Source organism: Pelmatolapia mariae, linkage group LG18 (genome assembly GCF_036321145.2).
Source record: "Pelmatolapia mariae isolate MD_Pm_ZW linkage group LG18, Pm_UMD_F_2, whole genome shotgun sequence".
Classification (NCBI taxonomy): domain Eukaryota; kingdom Metazoa; phylum Chordata; class Actinopteri; order Cichliformes; family Cichlidae; genus Pelmatolapia; species Pelmatolapia mariae.
The window spans coordinates 29,039,180-29,055,485 of NC_086243.1; the positions used below are offsets into that span (position 1 = coordinate 29,039,180).

The window sequence follows — 16,306 nt, forward strand, 5'->3', positions numbered from 1 at the left end:
AGGCTAAGGAATGCCAAATTATGCAAGAACTGGACTGACAATCAGTGGCAACAGATTTTATGGAGTGATGAACCCAAATTTGGAAAATGATGACTCAAGTCATCAACAGTATGAATGGAGGAGGTCAGATGTGAAGTACAACAGTGAGTGCCTACAGCCATTTATAAAACACTTTGGAGGCTCTGCCTTGTCTTGGGATTTGTATTTCAGCCAGTGGTGTTGGGCAAAGATCAAATGTTGATCCACCATTTAGAAAGTGCGTGATTGTCACCAGCTCCATTTCTCAGTATGACAATCCAAAAACACTGCCAATGCAGTCAGTTATGGATTGGCCTCCATAGATCCTGAATCTTAATGTTATCGAAGCAGTATGTAATCATCTAAACTGAGGACTAAGAGCTCATACCCTTCACAACAAACCTGGAGAATTATTCCTAAAGAAGCAGTTACACAGTACTGTTTGTGTTCAGATTGCAAATATCCAAATGTATGATAACTTACCTTATTTCCATTTAGGATATTGATTAAATTACTTGAAGTGTCTGCAACAGTGCAGGAAATATGAATTTCAGAAATGTCTCCCATTCACCCAGCTTTAAAATCTAGATAAAACACAGGGTGTTGGCCGCTCTCTGAAGACAGTGCACATACATTTATTTGCATCAGGAGGAGAAACACATTCCGCAGGAAGGTGATGAATCAACTTTGACCCAGATGAAACTTGGCAGAAACCACCATGCATGACTTGACCAACCCACCCATGACAATGTTTAGATTGTTCAGTCCAGACACACAGTGATTATGAAAGATAAATCCCAAACTTGCCTAATCTAAACCTAATGTTACCCTAACCAGGTACTGCCTTGAGGGGAACCTTTCACAGAGCTGCTTCACAGTGATAAACAGAAACACATTTCATAATTAATTGTATTAATACCCATTATATGCTTTTAAACTGAAGGTAATTGTATTTAAATTTTATTTGGGCTCATCTTAACAACCGTCATATGATGCAGTTTGGCCTCCCTTCTTGCTATTGTCAAAATAACCGAAAACAATATGTGTCTCCATCTTTTCTGGGTTTATTTAGTTTGTTTTTAGGATTACTGAAAATATAAACTGATGTTATTTCTCTTTGCTGAGTGACATAAACGCAAGAAAGCTCTATGTAATGTGTCAAAGTCATATCACAGTTTCTACTGGCATTTATTAATCCAATCTAGATGCACATTTTTATGATTTGTAGAAAATTATTTAGCATATTATTCACCCTTTGCCATTGGTGAATACTTTGAAGGGTTTTTACATTAAAACATACCTCGAGATGACTGTTGTTGTGAACCTGTGTCATATAAATAAAATTGGATAATTAACGGAAAAACAACAAATGCCTTACCATGGGTCACAAGTCTTACCACTTTGATAACCCAGAAAGTGACTCCATAGAGACCAACATTTAACACTTGTGGTCATCTGAGGACTACCAATTAACCCCATGTCTGTATACTGGAGAAAACCTACATAGACACAGCAAGAACCAATGATCTTCTTGCTGTGAAGCAACGGTTCCCCTCCCCCCTCCACCACAAAACAGGCAGGAATGAGGTACTAAAGTAAATGTGGGCCACTGTGGGAATGAGGAGGGAGGAAAATAGAGCCGTGACGACAAAATAGTACAGAGAGGTGAAACAAGTGACAGGTAGCTATGATTTCCAGCGATAGTATTTTTATATGGATTCTCAGTATATAATGAATGAGCTGTTTTTAATCATGCATTGTATAAGTTAAGGAAGCAAGATTATGAAACAGTTGATCGACTTTATTATCCTTGCAGGTGATTATGAAAAATTTTTCTTGCAATTCATTTATCATTCACAAAATACTACATCCACTGAATGGCATTCCTAAAGGAGTGCAGACCCAGTACAAACTCTAGCAGTGTCACTCAGCAATGATAAAGCATGCACCAGAGTGTAATTAAGCTTATCTCACCTCAAACTTGTTTGACAACAGGTGCATTCAGAGCTGCAGTTGTCAAGGATTGCAGCTGCATGAGCCTTCATTTGTGAGATAGCGCTGTCAAAGGGTAACCCACTCAAGGAGAAATGGCTCTGAATGTTCAGACGGCTATAAAAACGCCAGTCTGTACGCTGGTCTAATGGTATTTTGCTTGCAAATTAGGTTGGTGTTTTCATCTGATAGTAGCCCAAATCTGCCATGTTTTATGCCACAGCTTTTTAATTGGTCCTCATTTTCAGTAACACAACTTGATATTCTGAGATTAACTTGATTATATGATACAGACGGGGAAGAAATTAGATTTTATAAAATTTTTTTGGTGTATTTTACACATGTCAAACTGAAGAAATTTGTTATTTTGTTTTTTCCCCAGACTTGGCTCCCTGAACTCAGCTCCAAAGGTCACAGACGTTGACAGAGTGAGACACTCCTTTCCTCTCTGTCAAAGAACCTCGAGTGCTTATAGCATGGACATTCCAAACTTAGAGACATAGTCCTAAATACATACAACCTTTTATACCACATGGCCCGCGAACATCTCGACCTGTCCAGACAACAACCTACTAATCTCAGCAAGCTGAAGCTAACTATTTAGTTTCTGTGGTAACGCTGTGTTGTGGTACTTCACAGTAAGAGCTATATAAAGGGTCACTGACTTAAATGAGTATTTACAGTACAAGAACGAGATCAATACTACGAGATACGGTTAAAATAATCGAGGCTCAGAGCTGTGTTGGCCCTTCACTGATGACAGACTCCTTGGAGGCCATTACTATGTACGTTGTTTTGGTACAACATTTAACTAAGTGTGCATACTATGCATTGTATAACCTCTGCTTTTAAAAACAATATTAAAGTTTTAAAATTAGCTCTTCTAAATCTTTGAATATCTGCAGCTTCTGTGCATTTGCCAGAACTGCTGTGGGCTCGATTCTCCGGAGTTTCTTCCAAAACAAACATTTGTCTCTAGGGATTTTACTTCTGCAGGCAAGCGTTTAAAAAAACATTTTTCTACTTTTTACTCTTTATTTCTTTGTCTTCTGAATGAGTGACACCCCAGAAGATAAGAAGAAAGATCTGTTTTTGTCACTGCTAATCCACGAGCCATCACACTCTAAGAATCTGTAGACTTTCAGCATCACTGGTGTGCTGGAAATTCCTCAGTGATGACGATTAAGTGAGTGACTATAAGCGTCTAGTTTTTGAGGAAACACAGTTGTTAAACTGAACCAGAGGGGTTAAGCTGACAAAAAGAAACCCTGTCGTCCATTTTTATTAAACATAAAACAATATAAAGAAATATGATGAAATTTTTACCGCTAAAATGACAAAAACATTTTCTGGATTTTGTTACAATTGTTATAAGCTCTTTCAGCATTTTAATACGCTGCATTGAAAATGCAGTTTATAGTTTCTGAGATTCTATACAAATGTTCAGATACCATTCAGTATGCAAGAAATGGAAATTTACTGTATGCAAATAAAAGTAAAAGTGGGGATCTTGGAAGTAAATGTAAGAAAATGTAAGATTGTACAGGGACATTTTAGAGTATTTGCAGTAATCCTACTAGCTACCTGCTGTGGTTTTGGCGTGGAGCTGTAAGCGTTGGGTTTCGCCGGCGGGTCTTTTGACCGGGCTCACAGAGGATGAGTGGAGATCCTGAGTGCTGTAGAGGCACTTATGAAGGGCGCACATTGTTGCCAGCCCTGGGGAGAAAACTGAGCAGTCTGGCAACACAGGCGGAATTTCCTACTGTGATGTTATCTCACACAAGACATTTAGCTTCAGCCAAATGAAGAAGGGGGAGAGAAAGTGGTAAGGAAGAGGAGGGTCAAAAAAGAGGGCGATAGAAGGAAGGGGAATGACACCTGAGGACATAAGGGAGAGGATGAAGAGGTGGTCAGATAATGATGATGATGATGGAAGTAATATGTCCTGTAGAACAAAGGAAAATGAAGTAAAAGGCAATGAGGAAATACATTATGAAGGGTATATGGGGAACAAGAAAGAGAGACTGCAGAAATGGGAGTGTAGGTACTTTTCTTTACACATTAGTTTTATGCACATTTTATATTCACATGAAAATCTTGTGGTACCTTCTTCTGTGTCTCCAACTGTGTATAAAGCCTGCATGTCATTCATCCTGTATTCCTCTGTGGGGGTGCAAGCATCAGACCAGGCTCACTTTGCTTCTGAACATATTCTATGTTAACCAGAGGGGGCCACGAGTGGAGTAGAATTCACCACATCAGAAAAGTGAAGATATATAATTTACAGACAGGACACATCCATCCATCCATCCATCCATCCATCCATCCATCCATCCATCCATCCATCCATCCATCCATCCATCCATCCATCCATCCATCCATCCATCATCTCCCACTTATCTGAAGTTCAGTTCTGGTGGCAGTAGGCTATAAGATGGATCCTTTTATCCAGGATCCTTACCCCCACACTTTCCATTTCCTCCTGGGTATCCCGAGATCATACGAGAAATATAATCTCTCCAGTGGGTTCTGGGTTTACCCCGGGGTCTCTTTCTAGTTCGGTAAACCCAGAACACCTCCAAACTTGAAGTACCCAGGAAGCATCCTAAGCAGAGGCCCAAATAACCTCAATACAGGATACCTGTATACCTCAATTTTTAAATTTAATACAAGGTTTTTTAAGTTAGAGAACTGAAATGAAAAGGTGAAAGTTCTTTAGGGACACATAAATGATCAGAAATATTTTCATTTGTGCACAAATTGAGCACCGAGGAAGAGAAACCTGAATATGGTTTCAATATGTTTTGCAGCGGAAATCGATTTAACAATCTAGATAAAGGCCATACATCAATTATATCAAATGTTACCAAAATCAAATGGTCAACTTTTAGATCCACACTCTTTCTCTGCGTTGCCATTACACAACAACATCTTCACTGCATTGCACAGTAATATATGGTGCGATTTTCACTGTATCATCAAAGCAGTGTAGCAAAGAGAGTAATGAGAGGACCTTTGAATCGGGGACTAGAGCAAGACTAGTAAAGCACTTTTATGACCTTTGCATCATAAGATTTAATCATTGAACCACTTGACTGAAAGTGCAGTTTGAATCACGTAAAAACAGTTTAGAAATCAGTTGGAGAATCAAGTTGAATGAGGAACTAGGTTTGTAATTTTAACAAAATATATAGGTTTGAAAATGCTAAATGTTAACACGCACTAACTGTTTACATGTTTGAATCACACTGACATGTCAAACTAAATCTGCAGGGTGAAAACTACAACAAAACCACATTTATGAGCCTATGTTTGTTTTTTAAATTAAACAACAGAAACAGAAAATGTGACATTTCAAATATATTACAATCAACAATGCTATAGTTAAGAAAATGTTCCCCTTTTCCTTTTAAAAATGAGACATTTCAAGACATTTATGCAAAATTGATAACATCATTTTCTTATATGAGCTCAATTCTTAAAGAGTCTCATTATAAAGTCAATAAAATAACACCTCATCAAAAGGACTGGGAAAACAGCCTAATAAAAATTCCACAAGCTCTAAAAGTTATCCTTCTTATCTCTCTGATTGAGCTGCAAGAGGACAAAAGTGACAACATAAAATGATAAATTGGAAGCACCGTTGGGATTGCAGAAAACACTAGTTAGACTAGTAAATGTTTTACATGTTTTATATAGGCAGCACTCTCAGCGAAGCCAATAGCTGGCCTGCAGCCTGGAATCCAGAGATTTAAAAAGTTGTGCAATAATAAAACAAAGAGTAATGTGCCCTGAATGACTTCAAGCAATAACATGACTGTTGCTTTAAATTAGCACTTCAAGAAGCTTTTTGAGTCTCAAAGATTTCCAACATTAACATAATCTAATATGAGGTATTACAACCTGTGTATAAAAAGCACTATTACATTTAAAGTATTTATTTTCTTTTGAATTTTCTGTCTAAGAGAAGACATCAGCCCCACTTTTAAAGCCAAAGTCACTGAGAGTGACATGTGACTGTAACATTTTGTCATGTGCAGGCCTACTGCATCTGTTTTGAAGTCAAAGGACGTCACTCTCAAGTGAAAGGAAAGATTGATCCTCAGACTGACTTCAGGCCTTTCTTGCTTCTGTCACATCAAAACCTTTAAGTCTCCTTGATGCTGAAAAAGGAGATCTCATGAAAGTTTTTATTTTCAAATTGACAGTCTTATTTCTATATACATATCAGAGAGACTGCATGGGGTTTATGGTTTATCTGAACAAGACCAGTCAAGTAAACACATAAAAATACTTAACAATTTAACAATATAACAATTTGAAATTAAACATGCCATGTGATTCATTCAATAACCTGTAACACATGACTTGATATAATTCCTGCCAAATAAATTTACTCAACAGTAGTGTTCTTCTGGATAATAATTACCGACCTGTTTACTGCGCAGACAGTTAATGTTTTGTTAACACAGTAGTCGCTGTAGTAACATGGCAACAATAAAAACAGGAGAGCATTTTTCATTTTTCTGCCAGTATTAAACAAAGAAAGCTATGATCGTGATCGTCTGACATTCTTGAAGTACTTTTTGTTTAACTTTTATTTAATTACCTGAGAAAGTAACATACAACAAAAGCAAATGTTTTGTCTGAAGAGAGGATTTTCAGACATTCAGGTGTGTGAGCACAGATAAGCGTACAATCGCTCAGATGCATCACTTCCTTTGACACTTGACTGGAAAACAGTGATCCATATATGGTTTTCAGGGTTGGAGCAACAACCAACCAACCAAATAAAGTCCCGCAAACAGCTGGTTTGACACACCCTCGACCTAAGAGCGAGAAGTTGCCAGGTTTCTTTTCCTTGTTTGCTCGTCTTACTTTTAAAAGGCATCATTCTGCTTTATAAAATGATGATTGGATTACACAGGTGACCTGTTGGTGGCATCTTTCTATTATGTTGAGTTGCATCTACAGCCATGTGAAGAAAAGTTGAATGAAACAATTTAAAGTATAGAAATGTTCCCTGTGAGAGAATACCCTCGGAAAACAGGTGTTAAGGCTTCTCCTTGTAAACACGGTGAATACTTTGGCTGCCCCCGTTGTCGCATAACAAGTTTGATCTGGCAGAGTTTTATAACTGATACCCTTCCTAAGACAACTCAAAATGTACAACTCCTGCTGGATCAAACCAACACCCTGCACTCTGGGAGTACTCACTATGGAGGAACTAAATATTCACAGTAAACAGTATTTCTCTGCATTAGACCTGCATGAAACCCAAACCTTTCAAAAAAATGAGCAGTCCTCATTGTACTGATTGTAGCAATGCTCTGCCAGAAATTCTTAGTGTTAGCATGTTGGATAGCTAACAGCTTGGCTAATAAGTGCAAAAGCTTGAGCGCAGCTTTGGCTCTGCTTAGGTTTCACTTCACACTTTGCAAATGGTAAAAAGAGCATGGCACCAAAGTATTGTGCACTGTGTATTTTCAGACATCTACAGCTGCAGGTTTTAGCAGATAGTTCTTACATAGATGTGCCTCGCTCACAGGGCTGCTGGTTCACACGACCAGTTAGAGCAAGCTTTTTCAGTAATGGGGCCTTGCAGATACAGGACATGAAGGTAAAAAGGAGGTCAAAAGAAGTGCTCCATATCTGTGTTTTTAACTTTTGTTTTTATTCTAAGGTGCTCAAGGATAATGTGAGCAATTTAACAGCATATACTGCATGAAAACAGGAGAAAATAACTCAGAATTGCAAATCAGATAGTGAAGAGTGGCAAAGGTACAACCACAATCATAAAAATTCCATCTACAAATACAGGCGCATTGTCTTGTGTACTGACAATGATGCTGCTGACCTGCAGATTTTATTTGGGCTTTGTTTATTCATTAATTTGACCAAGGGAGATGTTGAAAATGCTCTGGTTTAACTTTTACACATGTGAGGTTTGTACATGCTAGGCCTTGGGAACTTACATTTGCTGAAAAAGCACCTGATAAAGACTTTAGGACAACAATTTTTTAAATAACACAGTTTATGGATTAAGCAACGTCTATGCAGAAGGCCACGGTGCATGTATAGATGCAAAGTTCAGTTCTAAGGTTACCTAAAGGTAAAATAATTCTCTTGTTATAATGTATGTTAATACAGTTTTTTAGTTTCAGATTTGTATTTGACGCTGAGCTGCTACCAGATCTAAAGGTCTGGTGCTGAATAATTGAAATCAGAGCAATGAAAAAAGCTTTGGGGATTTGCTAACTTTTCCTGGATAAATACAAAAGGGTTGAAAAGCAGCTCTTCGAATTATGCAGAGCTTTGTGAAACATCCACTTTTGACATATGACCTGTCAATCTAAGTCACAGTTGGACCTGATTAAGCTGATGAAACCAACAGAGAGCCACGTGAAACTGACAAAGACACATTCCACTTTGTATGCATAAGACGCTGTTGTTCCAGGAGCAACAGACTTATATGAAAAAATGTTAAAAGCAGCTCCAAAAATAAACCATCATAACACCTCTTTGATACTAAGGCTTTATAAAATCTGCCAAATAGGTGAGTTAAGCTTGCTTGTTTTCAGTGCAAATGAGCTTTAATCAGTTGCATCATGTGGCGTCATCCTGATACCTGCGCACAATCTGCACATTTATGGCAATGGATACAGTTGGGAAAACTACTTTTTTCTAACATTTTATTTTATTCTTTCTAACGCATCATATTAATTTAATTCATTTAAATCAATTCATTTAAATATTTTCATTGACAATTTACACCCCCATCTAAAACCACCTTTGTGTTCTATCATCTAAGTGAAACAGCCCATAATCTTTTGCTCAGATAGAAAACAGCGACCCTGGTGGGACTCGAACCCACAACCTTTGAATTGCATCTCTATGTCTTTAACTAGAAGTCCAATGCGCTATCCATTGCGCCACAGGGCCACATGCATGCATGCTGCTGTCCCTTTCTCCTTTCGTCTGAAAATGTAAATGAATCTGGAAGCTGATGCTTTCCTTCTAAAGTGTCAGGATTCCTCCCTACTAGACATCTCACGATGACTTCTTGGGAACTACCACTAATTCATATGTGCATTAATTCCTATGGATTGGGACAGGTAACAGATAAAATTGAGTGTCTCTTATAAAATTTACATGTTTTGCTTTTAGTGATTTTAGTCAAGACCAATAGCAGAAGGGAACAGCATACACTGTAATGTCCTATATACAATGTCAGTAATGTCAGTAAGGGAAAATATAAATAAAAATTAGTGTTAGAGTTTTTGATGCTTGAATATTGAATCCATCTGAATCTATTCTTCTTTTTTGTTTGAAACACATGAAGATTGGTTTGTTCCATTTTTTATGTTATGAAATCTAAAGATAGCTGACCTCGATGAAACTTGACTTGAATGTTTGAATACAGACCGAGTTTTCAGCTTGGGGTTACATGCAAAAGGGGCACGGTCACTATAAAGATAAATAAGTAATTAGCAACTTAGATTTGTTCACTTAAACCCATTTGTTTTAAACAGCTTATTGAAAAGCCAGACTGCATTTTTTTAATAAAGTATTTTGGCATAATAAAGGGCAATAGATGTTTTTCCTTTGTTGTATTCAAAGGAAGCAAACAGACTAAGGGCTCTACAGTTGCTCATAAATTTGTTGTTTTAGCTTAAACCCTGCTGATGTGAATGGGTACTTGTTGCCATGTGTCTGAGTGAAGGGGCCCGGTCCTGGTCGACTTAGCTGTGTGACACGCGATAGGGTCCAAATCCAAAGTGGAATGGCTGCAGGCTTCAACCTGCGCTTAAGAGGGTCACTGCTGAACAAAGGGGGTTCAGTCACTTGCTGAGAGGCTGCACACACTGAAAGGAACATGGGGCCAAGGCGGTGTGTGCGTGTGTCCGTTTGTGTGTGTGTGACACAGAGGGAAAGCGAGCGTGAGCACGTTTGAGCTTAAAATAATTTTAAAGAGAGAAATTAGTGTATCTTGTCTCAGATGTCTTGCTTTCTTCATTTAAATCTTTCCCTCACATCTTACATGTCTCATCTGAAGAAATTAAGAGGAGAAGTGAGAACAGAGGAATCCAGGAAATGCGCACTTAGTGAAATGAGCCGTCTTTGCCTCTAGAGTGACATCAGAGGCGACATGAGTTAATAATGGCTGCGCCGCTGGATCAGTTTAGCTGCTCTGTCTTTTGCTGGCTGCACTGCATGGATGACTAATTAAATACTCCCAAAATAATGACAAAGTGAGCAGTTTGTAGTAGGCTTACTGCTTTCATATCATCAAACAGGACCCTGAGAATTGTTTCTCTTTCTTAATACTCACAAGAAGTCGACAAAAGTGTTGTGGTGATGCATCTGCATTGCAGCCAGATCACCACTTACTAAATATTTGAAGGCATTTTTAAGCTCATATATGCTAGCAGTGTGTTGAAGGTGTCCTGTGTAGTTTTCTTGTCTTTACGGGTTAACAAACCTGTTAAACTCTTTGATCCTCATAAATTGTTTGTAAAAATTTTACAATAACCTTTTACAACTCTGCATACTTTCTTGCTTCATCAGTGTTTTACTGTTACATTGCCCTGGCTTTGGGGTATCTGTGAATCAGTGGAACAAACTCTGCAAGTGACAAACAAAACAGGATGTGACTTAAAAAAAATACAGTTACATGGAGCTACGAGAGCTCAGAAACCTTGCAGGAAACCTCTAAACTGTTACAACACTGAAAACCAATGTGTATGTGTTTATATGTGTTGGTGTTTATGTCCCTGTGTGTGTGTGTGTGTGTGTGTGTGTATGGGTGTACAGGGCAAAGATGCACTAACGACGTCTGCTTGTTTAGTCAAGAGCAAGAAAAGTGAGCGAGATTTTCAGATTAGGTTCTTGCCAAAAGACTACGACTGCCCCGTGAGGTTTTTCTAAGCACTCTGAGAATGTTAAACAGTGCGTTCTGTGTACAAGTGTATCTTGAAGGGAAAAAAAGCAACTCAGACATCTTTAAAAGCTTTTTATTTGTACTGTTTGTTCATATTTTTTGTGGAAGGTCACACCTGCCATTCCTCCAGGTGGCTGGGTATTATACTGCACTATGAATTAAACCAAGAATGCAGCATTTCACAAGAGAACAAGTCTTTTATTTGGTCAGTGATATCCGTTGTGTCTGATTCCTGTGTGTTACCATCATAAAAGGGCTCAGCTTTTGCACTACACTCTCCTTTCCATGAAAAAACACTTCAAAATTCCCAGACGTGACATCCTGAAACAATATCTGTACTAATCTGGAAGAATAATACAGTAAATGTTCCCATACAATCAAGAGGTGTCTGCAAATTGTGTCTTTTATTGCAGCTTTTTCAAAATCCAAACTTGTGTAAGTCCCCGTTATATTGCTTCCCACAGTTTTGGCAGAAAGGCTCCTCAAAACTGGGAATATTTCACCTCTTAAGCCAAACGTGAAGTGCCAAACCTGCAAAACATAGCGACTGCCTCGGCTTTTCACTTTGCCTGGCACAAATCATTCAATGTCAGGCCATTTCCCACGCCAAATAGGCTTAAAATGCTAAAAAGACGAGAAGAAAAGAAGAAAGTCCTGTCAAGTTTTTCCACTTGGTTTTGTTCTCTTTTTCTGCCTCTGTGTTTTTTCACCTCAGTATCTATTTGTCCCCTTTTCTTTTCTCCTTTTCCCTCCCCCCTCCACCTCCTCCCCCCACCCTCCTCTGCAAGTCTAACATGTCATTCTCCTTCTTTTGTACCTACAGGCCTTTTTTCCTATTGAACTCCCCGCCCTCTCCACTCCTCTGGCTCTCCTTTTCCCTCTCAGGGGCCTAATTATGAGCCGGCATTAAATAAAAACATTTATATTTCTCCAAAAAAAGGCTTCTCTCTGTGCTTTCTCTGGACAATGAGGGCTTATGATTCTCCCTTCCCTCCTGCTCCCCCTTTCTGTCTCTTTCTCTGCTGAGTGGCCATTCACTGGGGGTCTATGTCTCTTTGTGATTGGCTTGCTCTAGGACTCCTAGGGGGCAGTAATTGTGTCTCATTAAGTCTTACAGTAGTCGTGAGGGGAGTGTAGTGGGGTGGGAAGTGAGGGGGAGTTTGCTGCACAAGGCCTTGCAATTAGAAATCCCAGAGAGCTTGAATGGGAACCCTAATCAGACCACAATGGCCGAGGCTCCCTGCCTATTAGGGCAAAAAGGAAGTGTTGCCATTGTCCAAACACACACACACATGCAGACACACACACCAGGAATGCATGCCGCACAGTGGGGATGGATGTAGTTGTGTGGTGGCATCGTCCCACAGGCCAATTTGGAACGATTGGGAGACTTAAGAGAGCTTTTCACTGCCTCAGTCACGAAATACACATTCATGCACTCAGAAAGTCGAGTATACACACACACACACACACACACACACACACACACACACATACACAGGTGCAGGCACACATACAGTTTTCCATCCATACTGAAGCTAAAAACGGGTCTCATTAGTGATGTTGAGGACGAGCTGGGAGTTTGCTTTCTGTTTGCTCATTTGTCACCCTGTGATTCCTCTCACTGCACACAGGAGTTTTTTCAATTTTTGTGTGAAAAACACTTCCTGCAAGAAACATATTTTAGTGTAGCAGAAGCGGGGTAATACAATCAGCATGCCGTGTCTGCGGTGGATACATAAATAACCCATGCACCTCATCTCTGTGGAAATTCAGTAAATTTCAGTGTCTGTGAAATAAAAAAAGAAAAAAAAGAAGAAAAAAACATACAAATAATGATATTCCACCACCATCTGTCTCTAAAAGGGAAATGCATTGGAAAGTGAAAACTTTGCAAAGCCTTCCCTTGTTTTTATCTCATAATAGGAGCAGAAAGTGGGTCTCTTTTCCTCCGTTTATCTGTGTAACGTTCCCAGGAGAAACAGTGGCTACCCCTCCTTATCTTTGTTACTGCCGAGTGCTGCAGTGGATTATGAAGTGGATTATGCAAATGTCTCACAATATATTCATATTAACAAAGGTTGAGGTTCATGTGCCTGTGCCCGGAATTTATGAATACGCACATATTTTAAAAATGGCTGGAATGTGCTATAATTTAATGGAAATGAACTCAAATGACTGTTATACAGTTCTAATTATTGTACTGTGCTTTGCCTCGTTTTTAATTTGTGGAATTAGTAGCAACTTTAAAATAAAGTGATATTCAATTCAATTTAGCCCATTGTTGCAATTATCAGCTCTATTGATCCTCTGTAGAATAGACGGTTATTGTTGGACTTTGATCCAAATGTTGAGTAATTTGCAGTTTATTTTTTTTTGGAGTCATAAAAACTGCTGGGATCATGTCACAAATGGATGCCTCTCTTGGTTTTGAAGAGTTTTCGTTGGTGTTTTGTTTGCGCTAAATGCAAAACATGGACGGTCTGAAGACTAATAAGCAGTAGAGGAAGCTCCTTGTCAGCTTAAAAAAAGTCAAGGTCATAAAGGAAGCATTCTGTTTTCTATTGAAAAGGAAATGCAAAGCTTATGGACTACAGGGAAATATTAACATCCTGCTTAGCCAAATGACTCATCTGAAATAATGCAATAACGGATTTATGAGCAGTTGTTGAATTTATGATTCATCTGGTCGTGTCCTTAAAGCCATCAATAGGTGAAGTTTAAGAAAGATGTTTCTGAATGTAAGGAGCAGAGGTAAAACATTTTCAGCATACCTCTGTAGACTTTAGAGGATACTCAGTAGTTACATTTCACATTAGGTTATCTATACTTGGGAAGCAAATCAGTTCATAACAGATCTGACATCCCTAGAGATAAATGTGACTGGATAAAGGCACAAGTTCAAACCTGCTCGCTGGATGGGAAGATCTGGGTGTGGAAAGTCAGCAGGAAACATATCTGCCTTCACGTGCTACAATGACCTTCGCTAAGCCGTTCGGTTGTGAACCAAGCAAAACGCTGAAGCTGACTAACTTTGCATAGAAGCAGGAAGCAATTTTAAAGATATTGAAACGATATTCCTGTTTTAAAAATAGATCAAATGACAGTATGGATATTCAGTGTTACTCTGTATTTCTATAATGAGAGAATGAATCTGGAGTTTCTCCTGTCTCTCTGTAGTTTCAGCCATACTGTATATAAAATGCTGTTATATTGTTGTTATATTATGACTGCATATAAAAGATGGACTATCAAGAACCAGTGGCATGTGAACTGCCTTTGGAAACTGACACCTTCTTCTTTTGAGCCAAAAGCCGCTATGTTTGTAAGAAAAGGTGTAGTGCAGTGATGTCAAACATAAGGCTTGTTTGAATCAGCCCACTTGGAAAATGTGAAGGAGGACATAAATTTTAGACTTTTATCTGTATTTTCAAACATTTTACAGCTTTTTCTATGATTTTTACAGTGAATTCACAAACAAAAAAAAGTCACATTTGGTCAATTAACGAAAAATTCTCCTCAAGAAAATTTTTAATCCATGATATTACATACACCAACATGAGCCCCATGCTTGGTTTCAGCTCTTCTTCTTTTCTTTTATTTGATGTTTTGGCAAACAGTCTTACTCTTTTGGTTTACCAATAGCAACTTTGTTTTTGTCAGCAGTCAAGTGCTTCCAGCAACCTGCAACTGATAAAAGTCTACAGCAGTAAACAGCAGTAATCAGTACACCTACAGTACTGTGCATATATACACAACACAGCTGTGTGTAGAATATACAACCTAACAAACCCAAAGTTCACCCCTTCGATAGCTCAGCTGGTAGAGCGGAGGACTGTAGAAGAGTTGTGCTGAAATCCTTAGGTCGTTGGTTCGATTCCGGCTCGAAGGAGGAGGCTTTTGTGGTTTGGTAACAGCTGCAAACAGACACTGTCAATGTTGGTAGTTGGAAATGTCACATACGTTACTTGTAAACTGTAAACTCCCTGATCAGTGTGTCAACTTGGGTGTGTTAGAACGTCTCATAGTAATAATCTAAACCAGAGTTCATTTATGTATGTATAATACACACTGATAGTATACTATTTACTCTCATTAAAGTCCACTTTAGATCAGATCTCTTGTAGACAACCTATCATAAAATGTGTTATAGTTGTTGGCATTATAGTTATGGCTCTCATTTAAGTTTTGTATGTGCTATATGTGTTTTGTTTTTAGTCAGACTAAAAACAGACTAAAAAGTCTGACTAAGCAGCAAAATGTTTGCTGTTAAGGACACTTCAGTAGGATATTTGGCTACATCAAAACATACTGACATTCCTAAAGCTATTTTATTTGCACCCTCACTGGTCATGTCCTTTCTCACACGCTCACTATCAGCACCAGTCTCACTGTATCATTTTCCACAATGAGAGCGATCTGCCCACAAATTTCATGACCTCATGCCAGATTACTTTACATCCACATTATATCTTAAAGTTGAAGGGCTGACCAGCTTAACCAGTATTGCGGGGCATTCAGTATACCGGAGAAAGCATAATGAGTTTTATCTCAACAACAGGCAAAACAGTCTTTGGGTGTCAGCCGGGATGACCTGTTGGCTAATTGGGGTTGTCAGGATTTTAAACACAATTAATGAAAATTCCTTCTCCTTTTCCCTGACCTAATTGCAGGTGATAATTATTGTTTGTGGCCAAATTTAAACAAATAATTAACAAATGTATGCTGACAAACAGGCTGACTTGATTCTTTGCAAATCCCCACACCATTGTATTGTTAATTGGGTTGAAAGTAAGTGGAGACTCTGACATGTTTTCCACCCCCCCAAACAGGTCCTTGCTGCATACAGTCTTAAGCTCCTGAATAAACAGCCTCAACTTCAGGAGGTGTTCTTCTTAAAGCCTTAATATAGAGTTTCACATTGTTAGCGCAGTTAAATGAACACATTATAGCTGAAAAGTTTGTTTATTGGAGCCTTTGTGACAAAGCCAACAATCCAATGTTGAGTTTTTGTACAGCTTAATGGTTAATGGATAAGTAAATTGTGAAACAACCAAGAACATTTAAATGTTGGCAGAAACGCTGATCTTCACTGCATGTGGAAATCTCAGAGAATTGCAGTGATATTCTTTAGAGTTAAAGTTTTTAATCTCATTTTTTACATAGCATTCTATACATAAAAACTGTCAGTTGCAAGACATGAATACACATTTCAAAATGTGGAAATGGGAAAAAAATGCTAATCTAAAAAAAAAAAAAATAAATAAAGGTTTTTTAAACATCCGTTTGGGTAAATTTTTGGTATTTATACTTCTCGAAGGGGGATTTTTTTGAGTATATTGTTTTACATCTGTA

At 38.4% G+C, this 16,306-nt stretch overlaps 2 non-coding genes across 2 annotated transcripts; one reads left to right on the top strand and one right to left on the bottom strand.

Annotated features, from left to right (window-relative positions):
* Nucleotides 1–8,859: 8,859 nt before the first annotated feature.
* trnar-ucu (transfer RNA arginine (anticodon UCU)) lies at nt 8,860–8,952 on the bottom strand. The gene is made up of 2 exons: nt 8,916–8,952; nt 8,860–8,895 (listed from the first exon to the last, which is right to left on the bottom strand). It is a non-coding gene; the product is annotated as a tRNA-Arg (tRNA).
* Nucleotides 8,953–14,755: 5,803 nt separating this feature from the next.
* trnay-gua (transfer RNA tyrosine (anticodon GUA)) lies at nt 14,756–14,843 on the top strand. Its single transcript is given in 2 exon segments — nt 14,756–14,792; nt 14,808–14,843. It is a non-coding gene; the product is annotated as a tRNA-Tyr (tRNA).
* Nucleotides 14,844–16,306: the final 1,463 nt, after the last annotated feature.